Source organism: Mustela erminea, chromosome 13, assembly GCF_009829155.1.
Source record: "Mustela erminea isolate mMusErm1 chromosome 13, mMusErm1.Pri, whole genome shotgun sequence".
NCBI classification, from domain to species: Eukaryota; Metazoa; Chordata; class Mammalia; order Carnivora; family Mustelidae; genus Mustela; species Mustela erminea.
In genome coordinates this window covers 39,169,809-39,196,175 of record NC_045626.1, presented here as the reverse complement: position 1 = coordinate 39,196,175, position 26,367 = coordinate 39,169,809, and the positions used below count along the sequence as shown (strand labels likewise).

The 26,367-nt window shown below is 40.9% G+C and overlaps 1 protein-coding gene across 3 annotated transcripts in view; it reads right to left on the bottom strand.

Annotated features, from left to right (window-relative positions):
- Window positions 1–26,367, bottom strand: part of KLHL14 (kelch like family member 14) — a 97,821-nt gene that overhangs the window by 23,112 nt on the left and 48,342 nt on the right. The window lies entirely within an intron of this gene.

The following is a 26,367-nucleotide window of genomic DNA, read 5'->3' as shown; positions in this document are numbered from 1 at the left end:
CCATACAGTTTTAAGTTTTTAAATTAAGGTCCTGCTGATTTAATGCCTTCTCCAAATGTATACGCTTAATCTCCTGTACAATGTCATTAGCAGCACAATCACACATTTTCTATCTATCTGCTTAGGAGCTCTTCTGGAACAAAGATAAAAACTGTCAGGAATATCACAAATATCCATTCCCTTGGTCTCGCCCTCCCCCCCCACCCCCCCTCCCGGCCCTCCCGAGCCCCAGTGTGGTGGCGGCAAGGAGGGCCTGTTCTTCAGAAACCCACCCAAGCCAGGTTTCTCTGCATTTGTCTGTTCTCATTTACATTCTCTTTCAGGGACATGCACAGGGAGGCCAGGACAGCCCGGTCAGCCCGTGTGCCACACAGCGCTGGCCTCTGCTCTTATCGTCTCCTATGGCAAATGTAAACTTACGCGGAATTAGTTATCATATCACATGCGGTGGTTTGGACCCAGTGACACCAGTAGGAAAAATGATGTCCTTGTTCAGCTCATCATATGGGCACCTTAAATCTAGGTGAGGACAAATGGGGAGGTGATGTGCATGTTCAGGCAGGGAACTTATTGCTTGACACGGATCAACAGAGCACTTAAGAAACCAGTGCAGTGGGAAATCAATATGAGTCAGGGCCAGCTCTTACTTTGTGCTCTTTTGCCAGTGCTGAAAGACAGAGAGCCTAGCTTATAGCCAACTTATTTTGGATGATATATATCTCTCATTTCATTTTGTTTTCCCTACCTTTTATTTTTCTCAGAACGCACTTATGCTGGCTAAGATATGTAAATACCACGAATAAGGAACAGGCATAGCTTTGAAATCTGTAACACAGCTTCCGAAAGAGCAAATGAGATCATTTAAGCTTCTTACTAAAGGATTTTAGGAGTTTGGGTTATTTTATTAGTTATTTATTTTTTATTATGAATATTCATTGTTTTTGAACTTATGTCTATAATGCTAGAAGGCCTTGGTACAGAAGCCCCTGATTTCTGTGATAATGTGGAAAACTAGGTGTGGATTTGTATGGTCCATTAATTAGGTCACTGACTTGGGGAGTCATCTTGGGAATGTCCTTTTGTCCCTCTACCCTAAGGTATCTCTATGGAAAATGCTTTTAACCATACAGCTCTGCAGGGATACCATCTAGTTTCTCAGAATCCAGTGGGGCAGAATGTGCGTTGAGTTTGCAGACCAACAAAAATGGAATGGGTTTCGAACATAAAAAAAAAAAAAAAATCATCATTGTTTAGATGATGATGCCAGTTCCCAAAGAGCCAACAGAAAACTAGGCTACTCATATGTGCTCGATGCTGTGTCCATTGGGAACAGCTTGGTGCCACTCCAGTTCTTGGTCGTATCATCTGGGCAGTGTAGACTCCCAGCATGTTTGCCATCCGCAGGCATCTATTCACACGGGACGCAGGTAGGAGGCATGGGCTATAACCAACTTCTGTTATGATTGCCACTCTTGTGATATTTGAATTTTTGGTCAGTTCAGTGCCCAAACTTTATAAATAAGGAAAACCTGTATTACCATTTTTAACTAGAAGTCCAGTTCGATAATAGAGCGCGATCTCTGAAAATATAACAACACTTGCGTTTTATTCTTGCCGTTTATTTGCTCCCACTCAGGCAGGCAGAAATTAAGTGAAGGAAATAATACATGATTTATTCTTAAGCCTCTTTTTCATTTGATTACCCCTATTGTTATGCTTTATGCAAACAAAGGACAACTATTGCACTAAACCATGGAAACTTCAAAATAAGAGAGAAGCTTTTTGAAGTCCTCATATAAAAGCTACTTGAAGGCATTCCCATTTTTTGCTCTTGTTTTTAAACCTTAAACGCTGTATATCTTGGCTGAGTATTTTAGTATTCTCATTCCTGAATTATTGTCTTTTCTAAATTATTGCCACGAATCAGGAGGCTATAAATACACACAAATAACTCTTTGAAATCAATCTGAGTGTGTAACATTCCAAATTTATTAGAAAAAATCTATATTAAATCAATGTTCGAGTTTTGCAAAAGACCTAATTTGACTTCTGATTAAACCTGAAGCAAAACAAAACAAATAGGGCAGTGAGCGAGAGCAAACATCTGTTTAAAATGGCACTGGGCCCTGCACGTATTGATTACCCTTTTAAATAACAAGGAATCCAGGCCTGACCCTTTCCAGATTTCTCGAGAGGTGGGTGCCTGCCTTGCCCTCACAGGCGGGTATTGGAGGAGAAGTTTGTACTCATGTTCATATACAGCCCGGTGCGAGTTTTTAGCGTGTCAGTCAGTGAGTTAGAGGGAAAGGGTAAAGAGAAGCTAATCAGGATGAAATGAGATTAAAGGCTGTCTAATTTTACAGCAACTGTGATCCATCAGCCACTGTGAAAGTGACAGTGGAAATGAATGATGGAGACAGACAGGTGGGGCTGTACATTTCACTGATTTATCCTCAAATGCACTGGGCCTTATTTTATTGAGTGAACATGACCGCATTTATCATGACTGTCATCTAAACCCACTTCCCTCCATTTAAAAAGGTCACTTTACTCAGAGGGAGTAGGAGAGAGGCACTTTCAAATCAGATTTAAAATCTCATAACACGTGTTTATAAGGCCCTTTGTGAGAATTCTAAACTTTACTAAACAAACCGAAAGTGCCAGAAGGAAAAGCAGGGGGGAAAAGCCAAAAAATTAAAAGGAAAAAAAAAACCTTTCGTCACCTGAGGGAACACATTTGTTTAGTCTCTGAATCGGAAGCAATTTGTACCATGTTTCCCTTTCCTGCTCCAAACACCCGATATACTATCCTAGTCTGGGACATTAAATAAAGCATTTACATTTAGTATTTTTAATTAAGAAAGTGGGAAGCAAGTAACACTATGAAAATAACTTGGACAAGATATTAAGTCATAGTATTTACTCAGCAGAATGACTAATCATCACACACTCAAGAGATGTTAGCAACTATTACAAGCGGCCATAATTTACTTACATACCTGTTCATTGTTTTCTCCTAAACTTAAGGCCATAAAAAAAAAATCTCAATTACACAAAGTCTTTTACTCCTCCCTGTACCAGTGCAATGAAGTGTCCTAGAGAATGTTATGCACAAAATGGGTCTTCGTGGATATGACAAAGGAGAGTCAAACCCTCCGAGTATTTTGTGTTCCTTCTCATTCTGCTAATCACCATTTACCGAACATATACCATGTGCCAGACACCGTTCCGGTGCTATAGATACATAGGAAGAAATTAAATAGGTAATTATATTCATGTATAGTTTTCTGTATTGTATTTCCAAAAATATAACAACAGTTTTGTTTTTTTCTTGCCATTCATTTGCTTCCATTCAGGCAAGCAGGAATTAAGTAAATGAAATCATATCTGATATTATAATACACGATAAAACGCAATATGTGATAAAATATATCAAGGTTTTATTTACCCACATCTTTCATTTAATACAACTAACTTCAAAGGAGGCATTATTCACTTGTTTTATCTCTGTAAGGAATATTGAGAGGTTAAGTCACTTGTTGAAGGTCATACTCAGCTAATGAACGGCAGAGAGAGAATCTGAACACGGGGATGACTGGATCCCAACCCACACTCTTGTCCATTTCACTCTACTGATTTTCAATAGGTGTGTTCATCCAACCAGCAAGTAATTACTGAGTACCTGTGTGTTCAATGATGGTGCTCTTGAAATTTCTGTGTAATTTTTTGTATTGAACCATATTTTAAAAGTTTACTATTTTCATAATGAAAAGAATCCTTAACTAGAGCAAGGGGACACTCCTATATATATATATTTTTAATAAATCCAGATACTCAAAGAGTTGGTTTTCTCAAAGTAAGATACGGTTGTTTGACGAAACCGATGGTCAGAAAAACACTAAAAAAATCAGCCAGTTAAGGATAGGTAGAGTCCATTGGTGGAGAGTTTTTATTTAAAAAAACAAAAACCAAAAAACACTGAGGTCATATTTTGACCTTGTAAGCAGATTCAAAGTATCTTGGGTATAGAGGCACTTTTCCTGACATATGAAATGTGCAGAGGCGTGTTGTATTTATGTGGGTTTTATCCTGTTAAAGACCCACACGACCCTGTTTCCTCCCATATTTGTCTTAAGGAATATATATCTCTTCCAGCAGAAAGTATAAGTATCCTTCCTAACAATACATTTTCATCAACATCCAAAGAAGAGACTGAATAGGGCGGAGGTAATTTACAGGACTGCTAGATAAATGGTTGTTGAAAGCTTATCATTTGGCTGTAACGCTATGAGGGGCCTTGATTTTCTATTGGCTTCAAACACTTAACCTTGCAAAACTGTCCAGTATGAGACAATTCTTAAAAATTTTTTAAAAAGAGTTTATTTATTTGATAGGCAGGTCACAACTAGGCAAAGAGCCAGGCAGAGAGAGAGAAGGAAGCAGGCTCCCTGCTGAGCAGAGAGCCCAATGCGGGGCTCAATCCCAGGACCCTGGGATCATGGCCTACGCTGAAGGTAGAGGCTTAACCCACTGAGCCACCCAGACACCCAGTTCTTAAATTTTTTTCAAAAAAATTAATACCCATGGTAAAAATGAAATCTTACTCAAAGTCAAGATATGCAGGACCGTATGTTTTCCTTCTATCCCTGCCCCTCAGCCTTTCAGTTCCAACCATACAGGCGATCACTGTTAGCTTGATCTTGGATTTCCCTTTAGAGGGTTTATATATAGGAATCATTACCTTTATTTAATACAAATGGCAGCGGCATACTCTGGGCATACCTTGCTTTTTTGCACTCAAGAATGCATTCACTTCCTCTTTCTCCACCAATCCAATATTTGTTCAGCTGCTACTCTATGCTGGGGAGGTTATGGCAGAAAAGAGCATCAAGGAACGTTCCAGTCAGGGGAAGCATGTAGTGCGCATGTCCACATGTCCACAAGTAAGTAGGCACTTTTGTTTCAAATGACAGGAGCAGTGAAGAAAAGTACAGCAGGGTCAGAAGACAGAGAGTGATGGGCGTGGGGGATGTCGCTAGTGGTTAGGGAAGGTGTTTGTGAGTAGACTTCTGAGTCCTCCCCAGCTGGCTGAGCCAGGGAACCATGCAGGGGAGAGGTGTGCGAGTAACAAGCACCAAGGCCTTGAGGCACAGGCGTGGCATGAATCGAGAATGGCACGAAGACTGGAACAGAGACATCTGAGATGAGGTCTAGGTGGGAGGCCAAGGGCAGGGCAGGTGCGAGAGTGCAGGCTCGGTCAGAAGACAACACTCGGAATGTCCATCCCTGCATTTTTTTTTTTTTTTTTAACGGCTGCACAGTGTTCTGTTTGATGGGGATGGTATAATGTATTCCATTCTTCATTCATTCAACAAGCATTTATTCAACACTCATTATGGGCAGACACTTTTCTGGTTGCTGATAATGCGGCAGGGAACTAAGCTCTCATAGAGCTTACATGACAGGGGAGGGAAGTATGTAAACAAATACATAATGAACAGGAACACAGCCAAATGAAAACAGATGATGTAAGGAGGAAGAAAATGGGATGCTGTGTATACACAGTGCGCGCCTGGTTATCGCTCTAGCCGGGGTGCCCAAGGAATGGCGTTTAGCATAGAGCTTGAAGGGCTAGAGGGAGGCACCGTTATAAAATGAGGGCAAGGAGTCCACGCCAAGAAAGCCTGAAGCGTAAGGGAACCGGGGGTGCCTGGGAAGCCCGGAGAGGTCTCTGTGTCTGGGAAGCCCAGAGAGGTCTCTGTGTCTGGGACTCTGAAGGTAAGTAAGGCCAAAGAGTCGCGGGATGAAGGCAGGAGGCAGGAGGCTGAGGCGGGGTAGATGGGTCCTCAGAGGCCATAGGTAAGTGCAATGGATTCCATTCTTGGCATGATGGAAAGGCCCTGGTGGGGTTTTAAGCCAAATGATGTAATCCGATCTCTGTTTTAAAACCATTACTCTGGCTCCTGTAGATGGGGGAGGGAGAAAGGTGAGAGAGGGAGACTAGGTCGAGCACCCCTCCTGTGGCTGGGGTGGGAGGTGACGGGTGCCTGATCAGGAAGCAAAGCTATAGGGATGGACAGAAGGGACATATGTGGAAGCTTGTTGCTACCAGTGGTGCTCTGCTGTGTCCTTGGAGGCAAGCAGCGTGCACACATGGGAGTTCATCTGTAGGACTGATTCCTCTAAGGGAAATTTCTGGGCCAAAGGATGGCTGCATTTTTAGATTTCGTTGGATATTGTTACACTGCATCCCTTTTTATAGTGATATCTTTGGTAGGTGAGCAATTGGGATCAAGTTAAAATACAAATGGGCCCATATTGAATTAGGCTAAAGGTTGAGCATCTTTTCATAAATTTCAGATCTATCTTTTTATTGAAAGAGTTTATTTTTAAGCAATCTCTACACCCTATGTGGGGCTTGAACTTACAACCCTGAGATCAAAAGTCTCATGTTGTAGTGACTGAGCCAGTCACGTGCGCCGAAATCTGTCTTTTATATATTTTTTCTGTGGGGTTTTCAATTTCATGATATCAGAATTTGTGTTACATATAATTATGTGATTTCTGTTTTTGAAGTGTTCTTTTCTATGACATTATCTAGACTGGCAAAATCAAAATGTCATTTTGTAAGCATGATATTGTTAGAATGTATATTTGTGAAATATTTACTCATTGAAGCAAATTCAAATAGCATTTACATGTTGTTGAAAACAAATATAACCTGAAGGAAAGATGCCCCACTTTAATAATATTGAATGAATATTCCTTGCCATAGGAGCATAGAGGCATTTTTTTTTTCCATAGAGGAATTTTTTAAAACAATTTAGTCAACTTTATAGCAAGTGTAATTGAGAAAATAAATAATTAAAAATTTACTAGTTAGTTTAATAGTACCCTTTATTCTTTCTGCAAAGACCTATCAACTTGGCGAATGATTCCCTGACGATAGAAACAGATGCATAATAAAACCATGAGGCAGGGGCTTGATAGATACTGTTGAATAAATAATTCAAAGAAAAGGTTCTACTTTTCTTTGTCATATTTGGATTGTACAATCTCTGCAAACTACCAGTAGTAGTTTGTATATTTGGGGATGACTTGATCACTAAGGACAATTAGTCTGGAAAATTAAGTCCTGTAAGAAATTTACATGGTCCGAGTCCAGTGATGAGTTGGCTGAAGTTCTGAATTAACCAAAGGTTACCAACACTTTCTCCCTCATCCCCAACTTGTTCTGAGCTCATGGAGCCAGGTTCCCATAGTCCCACTGGAGACAAAATTATTGAAGTGAGTTCACGATACATAAATCTGAAAAGAGGGCAGTGTATTAGGTGTTGGATACTGTGCATGAACCAAGATAGCCTGATTCTCTCTTATAGTTCAAAACTGTATCTATGGGAGAGATTTCCTGACAATGAGTATGGCTTTGATACTTCCTCTCTCGTGTAACTATGGTACTAAATTCATGCCTTTATTGTACACTTGCCAAATTGTGACAGTATATTAAAGTTGCCTGCCTTATGTTTGTTACCAGTAAGAGATCTGTGAGCTCCTTGAGGCTGGACTATGTCATCTTTATAGTTTTATGCCTAGCCCGGTGCCCAATACAGAGTCCTGGGTCAGACTCAGGCATTAGCTTGAGCTTTTATACCTAATACATTAATTAGAAATATTAGTGAATTGGAGCAGCTGGGGGGCTCAGTTGGTCAAGCATCTGCCTCTGGTTCAGGCCATGATCTCCAGGTCCTGGGATCAAACCCCACATTGGGCTCTCTGCTCAGCAGGGAGTCTACTTCTCCCTCCCTCTCTGCTTCTCCCTCTGCTCACGCATTGTCTCTCTCAAATAAATAAATAAAATCTAAAAAGATATTAGTGAATCAATAAATGTTAGTAGCATGAATGAGTGGATGATAGCTAAGAGAGACTGTGGAGTTTACTTTTTGGAAGGTGTGCAAGATAGGAGGGGTCCCAGGAGATCTGAAGAAGGGAGGGACTGAAGGAAGAAAGGGAAGTTGAGGGGCACCTGGGTGGCTCAGTCATTTAGCTTCTGCCTTCGGCTCAGGTCATGATCCCAGGGTCCTGGGATCCTGGGATTCTGCTCCGAGGGAAGCCTGTTTCTCCATCTCCCCCTCTCCCTGCTTATGTTCCCTCTCTTGCTGTCTCTCTCTCTGTCAAATAAATAAATAAAATCTTTTAAAAAAATAAATAAAGAAAGGGGAGTTGTGCCTTAGATCAGATTCTATGACTTCTAGGAGAGATATCACCCTATAAGCAATACATATGTTTTAAACGAAGGAGGTTTGAAAGTTCCTCAAAGACTGTGACATATTTCTTTAGGAACTATTATAGACCTAATTGGGCCAAGGTCAAAGGCTTTCATTAAATCCTTGCTGATTTACAGTTTTAGCTCTGAGCACTTTACTTAGGGAAGCACTAACAACCAGCAAACCTAAGGGGACTTAAAATACGACTTCTGTTACCTATTTAAACAAAACTGACTTTCAAAGTCTTATTTTATTTTAATTAGATTATTTTCACTAATATGTCCCTAAGTTATGATGATGTTATTATAATATTAACTATTTAATTTTGGAGACTTCCTGGCATGTTAGTTTGAAGTTAAATATGGTTTGATTTTCACTTTTGGAAAGTAAAAGGCCTTTGGGAATAAAAGCTACAATCTCTTCCAATGATTAGTTCTGTGTTTTGTTTTGTTTTCTGTTTAATAAACTGTTGTGTTTGCAGGGACAGGTTGATGAAATGTGCTGGTGCTTTGATGTTTGCCCCTTCCTACAAACCCCTTCCTTCCTTGTTAGCTTCCTGATCTTATCTTTCTGGAGCAGTGAGAAATGGCCCCTTTCATTCTGCACCTACAAAGCCTCACTAAAAAAACAGTAAACTCTTCAAATGAATTGAAGTAGCAGAGTGGCACATATTATTTAAAGCTGTGAAAATACGACCTTTGGTAAAGGTCAAGGGAGCTGGACTGTTTACACATTGGATGGTCCAGCAACAAGGTAGCAAATATGTTCCTTAAATAGTTTAAAGTCTCTTAGATGATGGCCCCCTAGTTGTCCCAGATCATTGAGGGCAGGGAAAAGGAAATGGGTATGGTCTATAGAATGAGGATTTACACAGAGTTTTTTTGATGTAGATCCCATAAACTCAATATTGGACAGTGAACACTAGTGGTTCACATTAAAACCCATGAGATAGCAAAAGGTACATTTAAGAATTCTTTGTCTATCAGCTCATTTGTTCATTCATTTCTTTTATAAACATGTATTGAGGAACTAGTAGTGATTGGGACTACTACTCTGGGACGCCATTTTTTTTTTCTTTTAAATTTTATTTATTTATTTGACAGAGAGCGAGCACAGGTAGGGGGAGCAGCGGAGGAAGAGGGAGAAGCAGGCTCCCTGCTGAGCAGAGAGCCAGACATTGCGGGGGCGGGGGAACCCTGGGATCATGACTGGAGCTAAATGCAGACACTTCACCAACTGAGCCACCCAGGTACCCCTCTGGAACACCGTTTCTGTTTTCCAGAGCTCACAGTGAAAGAGAACATATAAACAGTGAAACAGGATCCACAGTTATTGTACTGTACAATATACAGATACTGCTTGAGGAGAAAAGCAACAGAAGCACCAGGGAGGTGCTTCCCTGTTTCAGGGAGGAAACAGAGGGGCATAAGCTAAATCATAAGGGCTAAAAAGGCCATTTTCCAGGTTGTCACAGCAGCAGAAGTCATTATCAGCAAAAGGAACATGGATTCTACCAATATTTAAGTGCGCTCCTACTATGTTCTGGAACTTGGACTAAGCACTAGTGATACTATTTTTGTTTTTGTTAGGTTACTTAATAAAAATTGATTGTTAAAATTAATTTCCAAAATGTTCTAAATATTACAATCATAATACTGCAATATTAATTGTTTTCGTTGAGGCCAGAGGAAATGTGTTTGGGAATGTGGGAACGAATAAAAGGGATGGACCATTATCTAGACTGTCTTTTTAGGCAGCTGTCCTATTGCCCATCTCAGATTCCCTCTGGAGCACTCTCTCCTTAGACAATCCAGCAATAATGGTCTCCGTTCTAAATAAATCTCTTCCAACATTTGGAGTCACCTGATATTTCTAGAAGCAGTTGGTAGGATTATCAGAACTGTGCGCAATACTTCTGTTCCTTTCAGGCCACATCTCCCCACATGTGCTCTTGTTGCTTCCGTGTGTTATTATGCTATTGTAGTTATCTGACTTCAAAGGATCTGTCACTGCCAAGATTCAGAAGGATTTGTTGTATATTCCTCCCATGACCATTTCATGGTGTGGGCCTGGGCCCACTCACACAAACTCGTGTGTGTGTCAAATCTGGGAAATACCAGGGCAGTTGAGCCTAGCAGTGACAAGTATACGAAGTCAACAGCTTATGACACATAGAAGAAATGAAAGCGCAGCCCACGATCTTTGGAGAGGAGCCCACAGCGGGTGGTACTTGTCATGGAAAGGCAAAAAGCTATAGCCATCTTGAGAAAGTTCTGAAACCCGTATTGCTGGGGAAAAGCGGAGAACTGTGGCTGTGCAGATCTAAAGAGAGAAGCTTATAGGGAAATATGATGAATACTGAAGTTGCCTCTTCTTGGTTTTTTGGCACCATTTTTTTTACTGGCAAAACTAGACAGTCATTGAATGCTGAGTGACATTTACTTATAAATATATTTATGAATGTGCACGAATATTTGGCACTTTTCCTGTCTTGGAATCTAGGCTGAGACCCTGAGGCTGAAGCTAATCTAAAGATACATGCCGGGCCATCTATGCTGGACTAGCTAAAGGTGGCCCCTAAACTTGTTCCTTCTGGTTTTACGTGTACACGTGCACACACACAAACACGCACACGTGTGTGCATCCATAAGCACACGCCTATTTAGCCTGTATATACAATGACGTGGAAGACTATTAGGGAGTGGGAATTTTCCTTAAGAAAGTGTTTTGGGAATTTGTTGGAGCCTCGGGCATTTTCCATCTGCAGGAGAACAGAACACTCCTCCCATCTTCACCCCAAAGACAGAAACTGGTGGAAGAGTCTTGGGCCAGATGTTTCTGCGTCTCTTGGGGCTTGGCAGGCGCAAGGAGAAGTGTGAAGGCAAGAAGCTGGTTGGAGCCTGCTGGGATAGGAGCGTGGAAGGAGAGAGCTGGGGCAGAAGGGGCCTGCATTTCTGGATTTGGTGGGGCAATGGTACCCAGTACCTTCCTGCAGGCTGAGCTGATGTGTGGGGAGCTTGCTTGAATGGGACAGTCACAAGACAACTCTCCACCCTACTGCTAGGTCAAGGTGACCCTGATAGAAGCTATGTGATGGATAGCTCATGGTAAAATGTGATGTCTTTTTTTTTTTTTAAGATTTTATTTATTTATTTGACACAGGGAGAAAGAGGGTGAGAGACAGTACACAAGCAGGGGGAGTGGGAGAGGGAGAAGCAGGTTTCCTGCTGAGCAGGGAGCCTGATGCAGGGCTCGATCCCAGGACTCTGGGATCATGACCTGAACCAAAGGCGGATGCTTAACTGACTGAGCCATTCAGGTGCCCTTAATGTGCAGTCTTTAAAAAGAGGTTTAGAATAGAACCTGTGAAGACAGTTCATCAAAAACAAAGTCAGCTTTAAAGCATTTGTCTCCTAAAAGCCAAGTTCAAAAAACACTAGGTAAATAAGAACTTTTCTCTCTGTGCCTTCCTCTCCCAGTCTATCCCTGGTGGAGCCTGGTGGAGCCTCATGACCCAGGATGGCTGATTTTTCCTCCAGGGCGGGCCAGCCTTTCTCACTCTCACATCAGCATGAGTGTAGGAAAGGGCTAACACCAGGCCCAAGACCGTTATCCATAGAAAGGCCTGGCCTTTCTTAGAAAGACTGGCCTTTGGCTTATGCCAGGGAATTTAGATTTCAGGACAGTTCCCACTACCTTAACCAAGAGTAGCTATTTGTGCCCAAATTGAAAAACAATGTGGTTTATGCTGAACACCTGTCTTCTGGGAATACGGAATTTTGGAGGCTTACCTGACCAGTCGCAAATGAAAACTTGGAGCCCTGAGTCTCCAACGAGCTTCACTGGCCGACAACATTTCACAGGTGTTGCGGTAATTTGAGGCTGGAGGAAATGAATTTGTCCTGGGGGACTCTACTGGAAAGGACTCATGGAAGCTTGCACCTGGTTTCCTCCAGACTTTGCCTCATGTGCCTTTTCTCTCTGCTGATTTTGTTTTATACGTTTTCACCATAATAAGTATTAACTGTGAGTATAACTGTATGTTGACCCTGTTAGTTCTTCTAGTGAGTCACTGAACCTAAGGGTGGTCTTGGAAATCTCTGACACAAGAGGAGACAGAGACTCTGCAAGTATATTGAGAGAATAAGGTTTTGATTTAACATCTCAGTGTAACGGAGGCTGCTTCAAGGACATCCTGAGGTATAGCCTCAGGGAGAGATGCAACATCCAACAGAGAGGTTTTGAAAAATCAGTGGTTGGAAAAATCCAAGTTGTTTTTAGTTGGCCTGGTATGTGGGAAGCTCTTTCAAGAAACTGATTTTGGATGCCTGTGTTTATGACAAAACTGCTTCTGGACTCCTAAGGAACTCTTTTAGCTGGAGAGGCATGGGTTCCTCTGGTTGGAATCAAAGTGTAAATCTCTCCTGAGAATCTACTAATGGCTAACTCTGTCCTATCAGAGGTGCCAGAGGATTTGTCAAAGAAATTAACACTACAGCCCTTGTTAATTTCCTCAGAAAATGTACAGCTTAGTTGAAATACTAAATAGACATATTTGAGACCATTTGGAAGGAGTAACACAGTGGTGTAGGAGCATCGAGCCAAAGAAATCTAAAGGAGGAAGGAGTCCCTGGGCCTTGGCTTAGGTAGTAGTGTGCTACCTTCCATCTCTCTCCAGCCATCACATCCTCATGGGGGCTCTGCCTTGGCTTTTAAAAAACTAGAGAATGCAAACTTCTTTCATCTTGAGGGTCCTTCCAGCTATCCTTAGAGAACCCCACTCTCTGGGCCACAAAGCTGGGCTCACAAGCACAGTGCTGGACACGGTAAATGATTGCTCTAGAGATGGTCCCATGACCCAGCCAGTCCCTTTGGAGGGATTTTCATACTGGAGCTGAAAAGAAGCAATCTTTTCTTTCCGACCACAGATCCTGGAGCTGCTTGTGGCAATGGGAAAGGAGGTCTAAACTTTTGTCTGAACAAAGGAGCTTGTGTAGCGGGGAGAGAAGAGACTCACAAAGAATCCTGATAGGATTTGAAAATTTTGTTTCAGAGTCCCATGTGAGGACAGTGCAGCCCTGCCCTCCCGCCGAGGTGGTCCCATAGTTCTCCTTCTCCCCGGGACCTTCCCAATATCCCCCTGCATCGTTGATTTCATTGTTGTTCCTTTCTGGGTTAGTCTTCACAGAACACTCACAACGATCCTTCTTCTGAGTCAAGTCAGATGACGACACTTCTACTCAGTCTTTTCCTTACTTCTTGCCATCCTTAGAATAAACGTTCACGGTTTCAGAATGGCCAGAAAGACCATATGCTCTGGCTGCTGACCACCTTGCTAATCTTCTTTTCTACCATTTTCCTCTCACCAGTGGTGCTCCAGTCATCGTGGCTTCCCTGGGGTCTCCCCAACACAACGAACACATTCCTCTTTGAGGAACGTTGCACTTGCTGGTCTCTCTGTCTCCTATGTTCTTCCTTTGTGTTCTCATGGCTCACTCCATACCTTCACCCAAGTGTCTGCTAGATAGAGAGACCTTCTCTGACTATCCCATTACAAAAGGCCTCTCTTGTCATTCACCACTTGTTCACTCTGCTTTAATGTTCCTGGGGCACTCGATAATGCCCAGCATTATACAGGGTTTTTGTTTACAAACGACTTCTATACTAACAAATGGGCAACAAACTAGCTGCAGAGTGCACAACTATCATGCCCGCCACCAAATCTCTAGTGCCCAGAACAATGTCTTGCACATAGTAGGCGCCCAATAAATATTTGTTAGTGACAAATTAGTTTAAGTTATACTGAACTGGATTTCTGTAACTTGCAACCAATATGTCTACGTTTTGGATGGAAAAGGAAAGCGATTTGGTTAAGGTGAAATAGTAATTCACTAAGCGTGAGACTTCAGCTGTTTGGTTCAATATGGAGACTTATGGGCGATCTGCCTTTTAAGATGGACGACGGTACAGTGCCATATGGATCTAGGTTTTATATCCTTTAACTGTATGAATTTAGGCATCTCGATTTTCCTCATCGGAAAAATGTGGATTACAGGGCTATTGTGAGGATTCATCCATTAAGTTGGATGAACGTATGTAAAGCACAGGCTCATTACAGACAAGCTATAAAAGTTAGTTCTTTTATTGTCCCTTTTCCTTGGTTCTTCCACCAAATATTTTTACATTGTTTCATGTTCCAAAAGGCAAAATATTTCCAGACAAGCAAAGTTCCAATACTTGTGATATTAACTACTTAATAAAAGCACAAAATTGTTAAAGCAAGGATTTGATAGAGAATGGACTTAAAATAGAGTTTTGATGTATTGGAGTAGGAATGTGTAGTTCCCAGAAGATCACATCTGAGTATGTTGATAGGATGAAGAGGCATGGGTCCCCCACACTTAAAGGGGTTTAAACTCACTTCCTAAAAACACACCGCTTGAGTATAAAAGATTTCATTTGGCTTTTCTGTAACATCTATTACATACCCACAGTGTGCTGTGTGTGAAACAGAGAACACAAGCATAGCCCCTGATTACATACCAGAGAGAAAATATTTACAAAAGTACGTACGTACATTTAATGCAAAGCTGACTACAGCTAATGATATGATAGATGTCCAAAGTTCAAACAAAGACAAGGCAAATGAAGAGTAAATTTTTTGGTTGTCCTGTAAAATAATAGCTACAGGTGGATGTGTGTTGGGTCTGGGAAGGAAAGAGTTGGAAAGGAACCAATGCAGAGGGGCTCAGGGAATTCCAGTCCATGCCATCTGTGTGCACAGACACATAGTGGCTGGGGAACTGTTAGGCAGTTCTGTGGGGCGGAAGTGTAAAGTAAAGTTTGAGGAGCAATGGGATATGAAGTTGGAAGAGTAGTGTGAGACAAGGTCACAGAGGTCCTCAAATACCAAAGAGTCTACAACTCTTAGTAGAGAGGAATGGAAGGTTTTGGGAGGTGAGTAAGGCATGAACTGTGTGAACAGGGGGTAGATCCTGTCCTTAGATCTTGCTAACTTTCTTTCCTTACCTGGGTGTGTTTCTGCTAAAATAAAGAGAGCTGTCATCTTAAAGCTCATAACTCTAGTGAAAGAGAGAAAGTTCTTTAGGGAAAAAAACATGAAAAGTATGAACACTTTCAAGAGTCCACTCGAAAATGTAAAATACAACCACATGTAAAGGCTAAGAGGCCAAGAAAATGGGAGGGTGAGACATCAAAAGAAAAAAAGAAAGACCACTGATGAAATTATATCCATAGGTATAAGCATTATTTGTGGCGCGAGAATGGACAAGAAAATTTTTATATAATAAAGACGAAGAAAAGAGGGAATAGTCCTAGTCCCTAAGAAACTAGACATAATTGTAAGCAGAGCTGTCATTTAAACATGACTTCCAAAGTGGATTTGGATTCTCTTTCTTCTCACGGTGATAAAATGGGGAGTAATTTTATATCTACCCCACAGAATGATGACTACTGTATGCACTGTGAGCCAAGAAAGTTTGAGTCATTATTTAGCTCAATAAAATAGCTAATGAAGTGCCCTCTTTCCTCAGGAAGAGTATCTGAGCATCAAAGGCTAATAGAAAGGCCCCATCCATTAAAACCCGCCTCCTTCTCACTGTCCGTCAGTGCTCTACCCTTTGTGTCTTCATCTCCCCGCTGACTCAGCTTAGATTTCATTGCCCATCTTCATAATAATTTTCTGGTATACATAATCTATTCTCTTGTTCCTGTCTCTATTTTTCATACTTGCAGTGCAAAATCAAATCTTGGTTATATCCAGTCCTATGTCGGTACCCAAACAACTGAATGTGGCTGGAGACCCTCATACCATCATGGGAACAGGCCTTGTTTTATTTTATTTTTTTTAACTAATTGATTTTTGTTTGTTTGCTTAGTTTACCTTTGGTCTTAGAAACTTAAAAAGATATACAGGAAGGATGTGTACAAGGAAAAGCTTCCTTCACCTTTCCCCCGTCCCGCCCCTCCCCAGAGGCTGGTGTCCTGACCAGCCCCTCCTACCATCCATTTTCAAACTTATATGTAAAAGGCCAAGTTTGGGTTTGTTTCTTTTTGGAACAAGAATCATGCTGTATGTATTCTTTGATGGGCTCTTTGAAGATGTTCCCTAACCAGCACAATCCTTTTATCCATTACAATTTCCTCAGAATCAGTGTCACCATTTGGATGGCTTCATTCTGCCGGTGTGTCTACTTCTCTACACAAATTTGAGTACAGGCGCTGGAATTTGAGGGGGGAAGTCTCAGATTGAGTCCCTATTGATCTGGGGTGCAGGGGTGTGGACTTGGTGTTGAGCAGGTGGCAAGCAGTGCACGCTGTTTGGGGTAGGAGGGCGGCTGGACTGTAGATTTGGGACCAACAGGCCAAAGGCACCATGTGTAATGGGGAAGTGGCTGGTTTTGCTCCTGGTTTAGAACAGGCCTCATTTTAAATTCATGATATTGTTGCCTGAAATGAATTACCATGTTTCTCTAGGCCATTCCTTATTCTATCCTTTTACATTAAGGGTTCACAAGCTGTGGCCCATGGGACCAATCCCGCCAACCACCTGTTATTGTAAATACAATTTTACTAAAACACAGTCACACCGATCAGTTTATATATTGTCCATGGCTGCTTTCATGTGATAATGGCAGAGTTGAATAGTTGCGACAGATACCTAATGGCCTGCAAATGATAAAATATTTACTATCTTGCCCTTTACAGAAAATGTTTTCTGTCCTAAATGAAAACTTCTGTCCTAAATGATAATTTCACATCTTCTCTCTCTAACTCTTTAACATCTGCTCCTTGACTTACTTTTAGCTGATAACCTTGTTTTCTGTTTCACTAAGAAAACAGAAACATTTGGAAAAAAACTCCCACAGGCTCCCAGCATCATATGTACCAAATTACGTACATCATTATACCTATACTCTGTCTTTGCTTTTGCTTCCTTTTCTTATTAAGGATAGATGGGCTGTCCCTGCTCCTTTCTAAAGCCAAGTCCTCCCTTCATGTACTAGGTTCCATTCTCTCTCAATTACTGAAGGGTATTTTCCCAGCAATGTTATCATGTCTCGCATCATCAGTTTTTTTCCCCCCCTCTTTATCAGATCTCTCCTATTTGCAGAGAAAAATGCTGTTAAATTGCTACCTTAAAAAAGTTCCTTGGCGGTGCCTGGGGGGCGCAATGGGGTAAGACTCTGCCTTCAGCTCAGGTCACGATCTCAGGGTCCTGGGATGGAGCCCCACATCGGGCTCTCTGCTCAGGAGGGAGCCTGCTTCCCCCTCTCTCTCTGCCTGCCTCTCTGTCTCTCTCGGTCAAATAAATAAATAAAATCTTTGAAAAAAAAAAATAGTTCCTTGGATCGGGGCACCTGGGTGGCTCAGTCAGTTAAGTGTCCAACTCTTGATTTCAGCTCAGGTCATGATCTCAGGGTCCTCAGATCAAGCCCCAACCCATGCACTCAGCGCTCAGCAGGGAGTCTGCTTGAGATTCTCTCTCTTCTTCTGCCCCTCCCCCATCTCTCTCTTTCTCTCTTCCTCTCTCACTTTCTCAAATAAATAAATAAATCTTTAAAAAAATTTCCTTGGATCAATATCCTCCACTTCCTATCTCAATTCTCTGTTTCTCTTTGCATAAACAGTCCTTGAAAAGAGTTGTCTTTACTCAAAGTTTCCAATTTTTTCCCTTTCAATTCCACTTAAACCCTTTCTGGTTAGGCTTTTAGCTTCATCCTTCCACTGAAACAGCTGTTGTTACATTAATATCCATGTTGCTGAATCTGAGGTTTCTTCTCAGAGCCTGTCTCACAGGATCTGTAGCATCTGACATAGGAGATCACTCTCTCCTCCACCTGTGTCCCTCTGGATGACCATTCTCCCCGATTGGCTGTTTCTTGGTCCCACTCCTTGCCGCTTCCTTCCCATCTCCTGTCTGTAAACCTTGGCATGTCCTGAGAGCCTGCCCTTTAAATCTCTTCCCACCTCTATCAGTCCTCACTACCTCCAGCCACATGACTTTACAGCTACCCTTGGGTATGAGATGGGCTCTCCAATGTAACATGCGCCAAATCAACCCTTGGCTTTCCCCTTCAATGACTCCCGCTTCCAACCAAGTCAGTGTCAACCCTGTCCTTCCACTTGTTTAGGACAAAAAATTGAGGGGGCATCTTTGACTTCTTTCTCTCATGCTATGTTTGATAAAATACAATATTTATTCCTCTTGGGATTAAAGATATCCTTTTACTCTTTTTCTTGGCCTCCTCACAAAGAGATAAAAATGGATTATGATAGATACGCTTTTCTAATCTGCTCTTTTCCACTGTGACTATATGGTAAACTATTTTCATTTCAATAATTATAGATCTTCATTTATAGTTTTTAATAGTAATAAGCTATTTTCTATGGATAAACTAAAATGTATCCAATAATCCCTAACTATCAAACACAAGTAGGAGTTCAATTCATTGCTGTGATAACACTGAAATTTATGTCTTTGAACATAGGATTATTATTATTTTTTTAAGCATTTTATTTATTTATTTTTTAAAAGATTTTATTTATTTATTTGACAGAGAGAGATCACAAGTGGGCAGAGAGGCAGAAAGCGAGAGAGAGAGAGAGAGAAGGAAGCAGGCTCCCTGCTGAGCAGAGAGCCCAATGTGGGACTCAATCCCAGGACCCTGAGATCACGACCTGCACCAAAGGCAGCTGCCTAGCCCACTGAGCTACCCAAGCGCCCAAACATAGGATTATTTCTTTAGAACTAATTCCTAGAATTAGGGCTGCTGAAATCAGGACCATTATACTTTTTTTTTTTTTTTTTTTTTTAGAGGAGGGGAAGTGCAGGGGGAGAGGGAGGGAGAATTTTTTTTTAAAGATTTTATTTATTTGAGAGAAGGGGAGAGAGAGAGACAGAGAGAGAGCATGAGTGGGGGACAGGAGCAGAGGGAGAAGGGGAGGGACAAGCAGACTCTGTACTGATACAGAGCCTGATGAAGGTCTCAGTTCTAGGATCCTGAGGTCATGACCTGAGCCAAAATCAAGAGTCACAGGCTTAACTGACTGAGCCACCCAGGCATTCCCAGGAGCATTATATTTCTTGAAAATCTATCTTTTTTAGTAATGAATTACATAAATATAAATAAATATTTTTTTCAAGATTCCTAGGTGAGAGTGATATACCAATATTTATTGATGAAAATGACATAATAAGTAAACTACTGATAATTTAGTAATGCTCCTTGACTAATTACATTTCAATGGCAGTTTTGAATTCAGTGTATACAGAAGACATCACATATTCTTCTTACAGAGAAGGACGAGCCTTGCAAGCGTAGATTCAAGGACCTTGGCAATGACCCCGTGGCTCTCCAGAGTTCACAGACTGCCAGCCACAGCTTTGGTTGATGATGATTTAGACACGCAGTTCACTTAGCATATGATCACTCATGGAACCCATTTCCTCTTTCATCCAAGTTGCTCACTTCACGATATAACAAAGTGTTACAGTAGTAATATTAATTCCGGCACTAAGCAGGCAAGTAAAAAGTTCTCATTAAAGCAGAGTAATTATAGATACATATCGGAATAAAGTAGGATTTTAACTGTGGGCTATTTAAATTAACTTCCGAGATTGAATCTTTTTATGTGCACTGAGGGCTTCCCCCTGGAATTCATGGCAACCACTTCAGCGCTCTTCAGGCGGGCGGAGAAAGGCTGAAGGAAGAACTGTCTGTTCATTGCCAGGGCTGCAGACGGCCATGACGGCCTCCTGCTCAAACTCGCCTTCCCTGGACTGCTGCAATTTTGAACTGAGCCACTAGATGGTGTACGCTGTTCTTTGCTTGCCCCCCGGAAAAAAGCGTCAAGAACTATGCTCAGAGATGGGGCTGTAAGTGAGGCCAGCAAAAACAAAGAGGAGAAGTACAACAGTAAGACAAAAATTAAGGGGATCTTTTAAAAAACCTAGTGTTCCTTTTTTTTTTTTTTTGATGCAGATGATCACTCCAAGCTGGAGAATAAGATCAGTATTATTTTCTTCACTTCATTTTTCTCAAGTAATTCCAAACACATGAGATGGACCAGAATCTCACTTTGATTCTCTTGCTGTTCATAGTAACCTATCTTTAAACTTCACCCTTTAGTGCTGAAAGCAATATCATTTATTTTCTCTTTTAGAAACTCATATGGACAGGGGCGCCTGGGTGGCTCAGTGGGTTAAAGCTTCTGCCTTCAACTGGGGTCGTGATCCCAGAGTCCCAGGATTAAGCCCGGAGTTGCATTGGGCTCCCTGCTTCTCTCTCTCTCTCTGCCTGCCTCTCTGCCTACTTGTGACCTCTGTCTGTCAAATAAGTTAATAAATCTTTAAAAAACAAAACAAAAACTCATATGGACAAATACTTAGCAGGGCTATCCTATGCTAATAGTATTAAAGGGAGGGGTATTTAAAGTAGGCCAGGTTTTCCAATAATTGAAAGATCTGCAGGTAGGTCCTGTGGTGTTTTGTGGCAGAGGTGTAATGAATTAGAATCCAGAGCTGCCCTTCTGTCTACAAGCAACTTTGATCCATGCATCAATATAAATTTGTATTTCTCTATAGAGTGTGTACATGGTTGGGAAAATGATTGGGTTTTCTTTGCTTTTTAGGGAGTAATTCACACAACATTTTTAAATGGTAAATAAATTGCTTTAAGAAGCAAACGTTTTAGAGAAGTTGAAGGAATAAACACCTTTTCCTTAAAGTTCTTTCTTGGGGTTTTACATATGTAAAGGCACTGAGCTGTAGATGACTTCTTTTTTTTTAAGTAGCCTCAACATACCTTTTACTCTTTATTGAATTAATTAAAAAAAAAAAGTAACCTGCTTTCTGTTAAGAAGCAAACATTTTAGTTAAGAAAACAAACTGAGGGGTGCTGAAAAGGGGGTGGGTGGGGGATGGGCTAGATGGGGGATGGGCATTAAGGAGGGCACTTGCTGTGATGAGCACTGGGTGTTGCATGTAAGTGACAAATCATTAAATTCTATTCCTGAAACTACTATTACACCCTATGTTAACTAACTGAAGTTTAAATAAAAACTTGAAAGTTAAAAAAAAAAGAAGAATAAAAAATAGTCCTTCCCTTTACCTTAAATTACTTTCCAATTTTTAAAAATAATACATGCATTTAAACTATGGATGATCTTTTTATGATTAAGTAGTTCCAACATATCTCCTACTCTTTCTTGTCATATTAACCTAAGTCCTATATGAATCATAGATCCTCATTTCAAGTAGGGGTTAGTTTTCTGAATCTTTAATAGTCAAAGATGACTGTAGCAAATGGATAAGATCATCCTTTGTGGGGAAAATCATCTTCAAACCAACAGGGCCTCAGAGCTCTCAAGGACTGCTCAAAGTTCATTTCCTTGACACAATAATGAGACGAAAAAAACATCTCTAGGTGGATCTTCAGTTGGAAAATCTAAAAAGTCAGTGAAATTACTAGAAGGCCCTAATGGTGTTTCTGAAAACAGACACTAATTTTATGTTCTCATTTTTTGAATTACATTCATCTGACATTTAGAAGTAATTTTAAGGAAAATTTTTTTATTAGCTGAGAGATGAGATTTCTTGGACTATAATGATAAATGATGACTATAATTTTAGAAATATAGTCAACTCATGATTATTCAATGACCAGTGGTCTGGTTCATATATTATTCCAGTATTATTATTTCTTCTGTTACCTCCTTTCAGCCTGTCCTTTGGTTATTTAATCCTTCAGAGAGTGGGTAAAGCCAAAGAGCAGTGGTAAATGTGAACAAATTGATCATGTATCAGCCATGAAAAATCTTTGCTTTTTGGGCAGGCATGTGTGATGAAAGACTAGGACGATAAGGTGATTTGATTTCTATAAATGGTGAAGTTTTTAGATTGCTTAACTTTTAACAATCAATTTTAGTCTTTTACTTTGTATAATTAATATTTAAAATTGTTTTTATATCATTTTAGATCTAGTTTATAATTTAATTTTTTAAATATTACTTCCATAGATATGAATCTTTTACAATGTAACTCCTGAAGGCTTTGGGTTTAATTTATTTTTTACATATTATTTGTCCTTCTGTCCTCATCTGCCTGTCTAGGCTGGGCTCATACAAGCAAAATCAACTCATGTTGTGATTGAAATATCCTCACTCTTCAAATTGGCCTTCCCAGTGGTGGTCAAGGTATTGGACCAATAGCTCTAAAACGTTTTATGCATCATGTTGTATATTTGGGTCACAGTTACTGAAGTGAGTGGACTGAATATTTTGGTTGTATTTGGCCCACTATGGCTGCATGAAAAAGTGTTAGCAAAGTTCCTGTTGCTGTGGTGTAATGGGCAGTCTTCAGGAAAGAACAATCTAGAATAACTGCAATTGGATGATAGATTTAAGTAACTGGAAAGAAAATATTATGGAAGGGAGAAGGTCTATATGACATAATCTTATTTTCTTAGAGTTGAGCCATTAATTTCCTTTGACCCCATCTCTGCCCTTGCAGATGTCAATGACACTATTCGCTTAATGGTAACTTCACAATTTGTATTTCTAGCATTTTCTCCTCCTCCATATAGACCAATTCTTGTCCTCTCTGGATACAGTCCCTTTAATATCTCTCAGTCTTTAGATCTTCCATACTTCATTTGTATGCTCACCAAATAGTCACCAACAATGTACCAGGCACAAATCTGGATGTGATGCATAGAGAAGCGGCAACACAAATGTTTAAGATTAAATCTATTCTCTCCTATAGTCGTATCTTCTTAGTTTCCTCTTCTGAGGAAAGACATCAGCTCAATTTGGCCAAGCCAGACCGTCTCTTATCTCCTACTGCCCAGCATTACCATATGAAGTCTAACTCTATAAAATGAGTTCTAATTTGGCCATTCTTTCATTGTTTTCATAGCCATTGCTGTAAATCAGGCCCTTATCATCTCCTGCCTGGGTTACGCAATCAAAGGGTAGCTTGTCTCCCATCTCTCCTTTTCCAATTCACCCTAAATTAGCTTTTTTTTTTTAAAAAATTTTATTTATTTCTTTGACAGAGACAGATCACAAGTAGGCAGAGGGGCAGGCAGAGAGAGGAGGAAGCAGGCCCCCCGCTGAGCAGAGAGCCCGATGCAGGACTCGATCCCAGGACCCTGAGATCAAGACCGGAGCCGAAGGCAGAGGCTTTAACCCACTGAGCCACCCAGACGCCCCACCCTAAATTAGCTTTTAAAATACCGGTTTAATTATGTTATTTCCCTCAACGATTTTTTTGGTGACTCCCCACGGACCGACCGTAGAATACGATCTAAATGGTTTTCACTTGACCCTTTCCATCTGTTCTCAACCCACCTATCAGCAGTTCCCAACTCTTTGTGGTTTCCTCAATTTAAAACGCAATGTCACGTTCAGCTTTTGTTCATGTTGTTCTCTCTCCGGCCAGAATAACAACTCATCATGATTGTATGTCACTTGCCAGTTTACAAGGGACTTTCCCATGCACCTTCTGTGAGGTAGGCAGGGATTATTTTCTAGAGTTTAAAATGGAAGGAAGCGAGGCTATGAACACATAAATGGGTTACCGAGGATTTTATGATTAGCAGGAGAGGGCAGATACAAACGCCAATAGGCACTAGCACCAAAGCACAGATTAGAGTGAGGTGTAGCATTTTTAGTGAATGAAATGAAATTGGAATATAGGCTCCTATCAGTATTTGGTGTCATATATTCTATCCAGAAGCCTTTTTTACATTAGAAAGCCAATTCTTAAATTGGATTTATTAGACTAATCAGAGTTTTAAAAAATTCAGTATTTTATAGTCACTGTAATAAGCTCATACTCTTTTTTTTTTTTTTTTTAAGAGACATGGGGGTTGGACAGAGGGAAAGAGAGAGAGAGAATCTGAAGGAGGCTCCACACCCTGCACAGAGCCCAGTGTGGGGCTCAATCTCACAACCCTGAGATCATGACCTGAGCTAAAATCATAAGTTGGAGGTTTAACTGACTGTGTCACCCAGACGCCCTATGCTCCACTCTAGTTTTAATCCTCGTGTATTTTTATAGTGACATAGTTATACTCAACAGTATTGCTACAGTTGAGCTTTCATGAATACTTCGTAAAAACAGCACCTGCCAATTTCATCAAAATGTATAATACACTGTGCTACAATTTGATGGAAGCACACTATTTCAACAAATATTTGGCTAGTATCTGTTTTGTGCAACTATGATGGGAAATTAGTACACAGTCCATAGGAAAGAATACATTTTCAGAGCTTGCCCACAATTTTTGAACTTGAACTATAAATATGTTAATATCCCTTAAGTCCACTATTCAAAGATCTGGATAAATGGGATATTTCTCTCATCATTAACAACTATAAGCACTTTGGGGCCTCCCTATATGACATTATATATGTATATAACACTATTATGTACATATGTATGCATGTATATGTGTGTATATAATGTATATACATTATATATGTATATAACACTATTATGTACATATGTATGCATGTATATGTGTGTATATATATATATTTATGTCTATATCTAAATCAATCAATCTATCTATCTAAACCTCAAACAAATTGATGTAACATTCATCCACACTGATCAGTGTATCAATACGATGTGAAGGTAAAGTGGCCTTGGTGCCTGTGGTTTTACTGATTGCCAGGGTTGCTAAGCTGCTCTTTCTTCAATAATGACTACATGTGCTTGACACAGTGGCTGTCAGATAAATAAGACACAAGATTCTTGCTTGCAGTCTAGGAAGGCAGGCATTTAAACAACTACCACACAAAACAATAAACTTTCTCAGGTAGGTGTGGGCAGTGCTCTGTGCCACCCCAGAGGAAGCAGCAATGTTCTGAAGCAACTTCTGAAGCAGCCATGCCGAGGAGGTGAATTTCACCTTGTGTGTTCTGGGGATGTGTCAAAGATTTTATACTAAAGGGACAGGCAATGGGAGTGGAGATGAAGATATGGATTAAAACAGAAGATAATAAAGGTAACACTTGTTGGCAGAATGGAGAAGGGGTCAGAGGAGAAGGACAAGTCAGGGGTGAAACTTAAGTTTTCAGGTTGGGGAGATGAAAACGAATACAGAATACAGAATAAAGACAATGGGTGTGAAGGCAGTTGGAAATCCAGTAGTCGTTATCACGAGAGAGGTCTGGGAAGGAAACGTAGACTGGTGGTCTGTCACCAACCACCACAGATGCCACAATGCAGGAAGGGTGTTTGGGATGAGAAGAGGGCAGGCATGATGTTTTGCCAAACACTAGTACCTGAAGAGTAACTCGGAAAGCGGCGGCCAGGAAGGCATCTGCGAAAGCACATTTTTCCCAAAGCTCCTTTTTCAGAGTAAGAAGATGACTTCACCAGATAGATGCAGCTTTCATTGATATGAAAGCTGTATCAGAAGTGCTAGGAGTGGAGAAGGGAGTTGAGGGAAATTGGGAGGGGAGATGAACCATGAGAGGCTATGGACTCTGAAAAACAATCTGAGGGTTTTGAAGGGGTGGGGGGGTGGGAGGTTGGGGAAGCCAGGTGGTGGGTATTATAGAGGGCACGGATTGCATGGAGCACTGGGTGTGGTGCAGAAACAATGAATTCTGCTACACTGAAAAGAAAAAAAAAAAACCAAAGTGCTAGGAGTATGGAATGGATGCTCCCTGGATTGAACTCACCGCCCAGCAAAACCCTCCTTGTTCTTCATGAGTTCAATGCCACACCCACCAGGATGCCTCACATATTAACAATTTAAAAATTGCCCTTCCTCTCCTCTTCCTCAAGTTATTTTTCTCCTTTGGTAACAGATGTATTTTAAGATGATCTTCACGTTGGTTTTATTAAATGGAAATGTGGGAGAATGGTTATGGCACAGTGGCCAGGTGACAAGTAGAGTTGCAGAGAACAAAGTGTGTTCTCTGAAGAGAAGGCTCCCCCGCGCCCCCATGTTGGCCAGCAGCAAGCTAGTGCTCTGAGGCTGGTGAATTTTAAGCCACTCTAACAGTTTTACACTCAGTTCCATGCCTCTGGACACGTAGGTAACATTAGTTGACAGGGGACAAT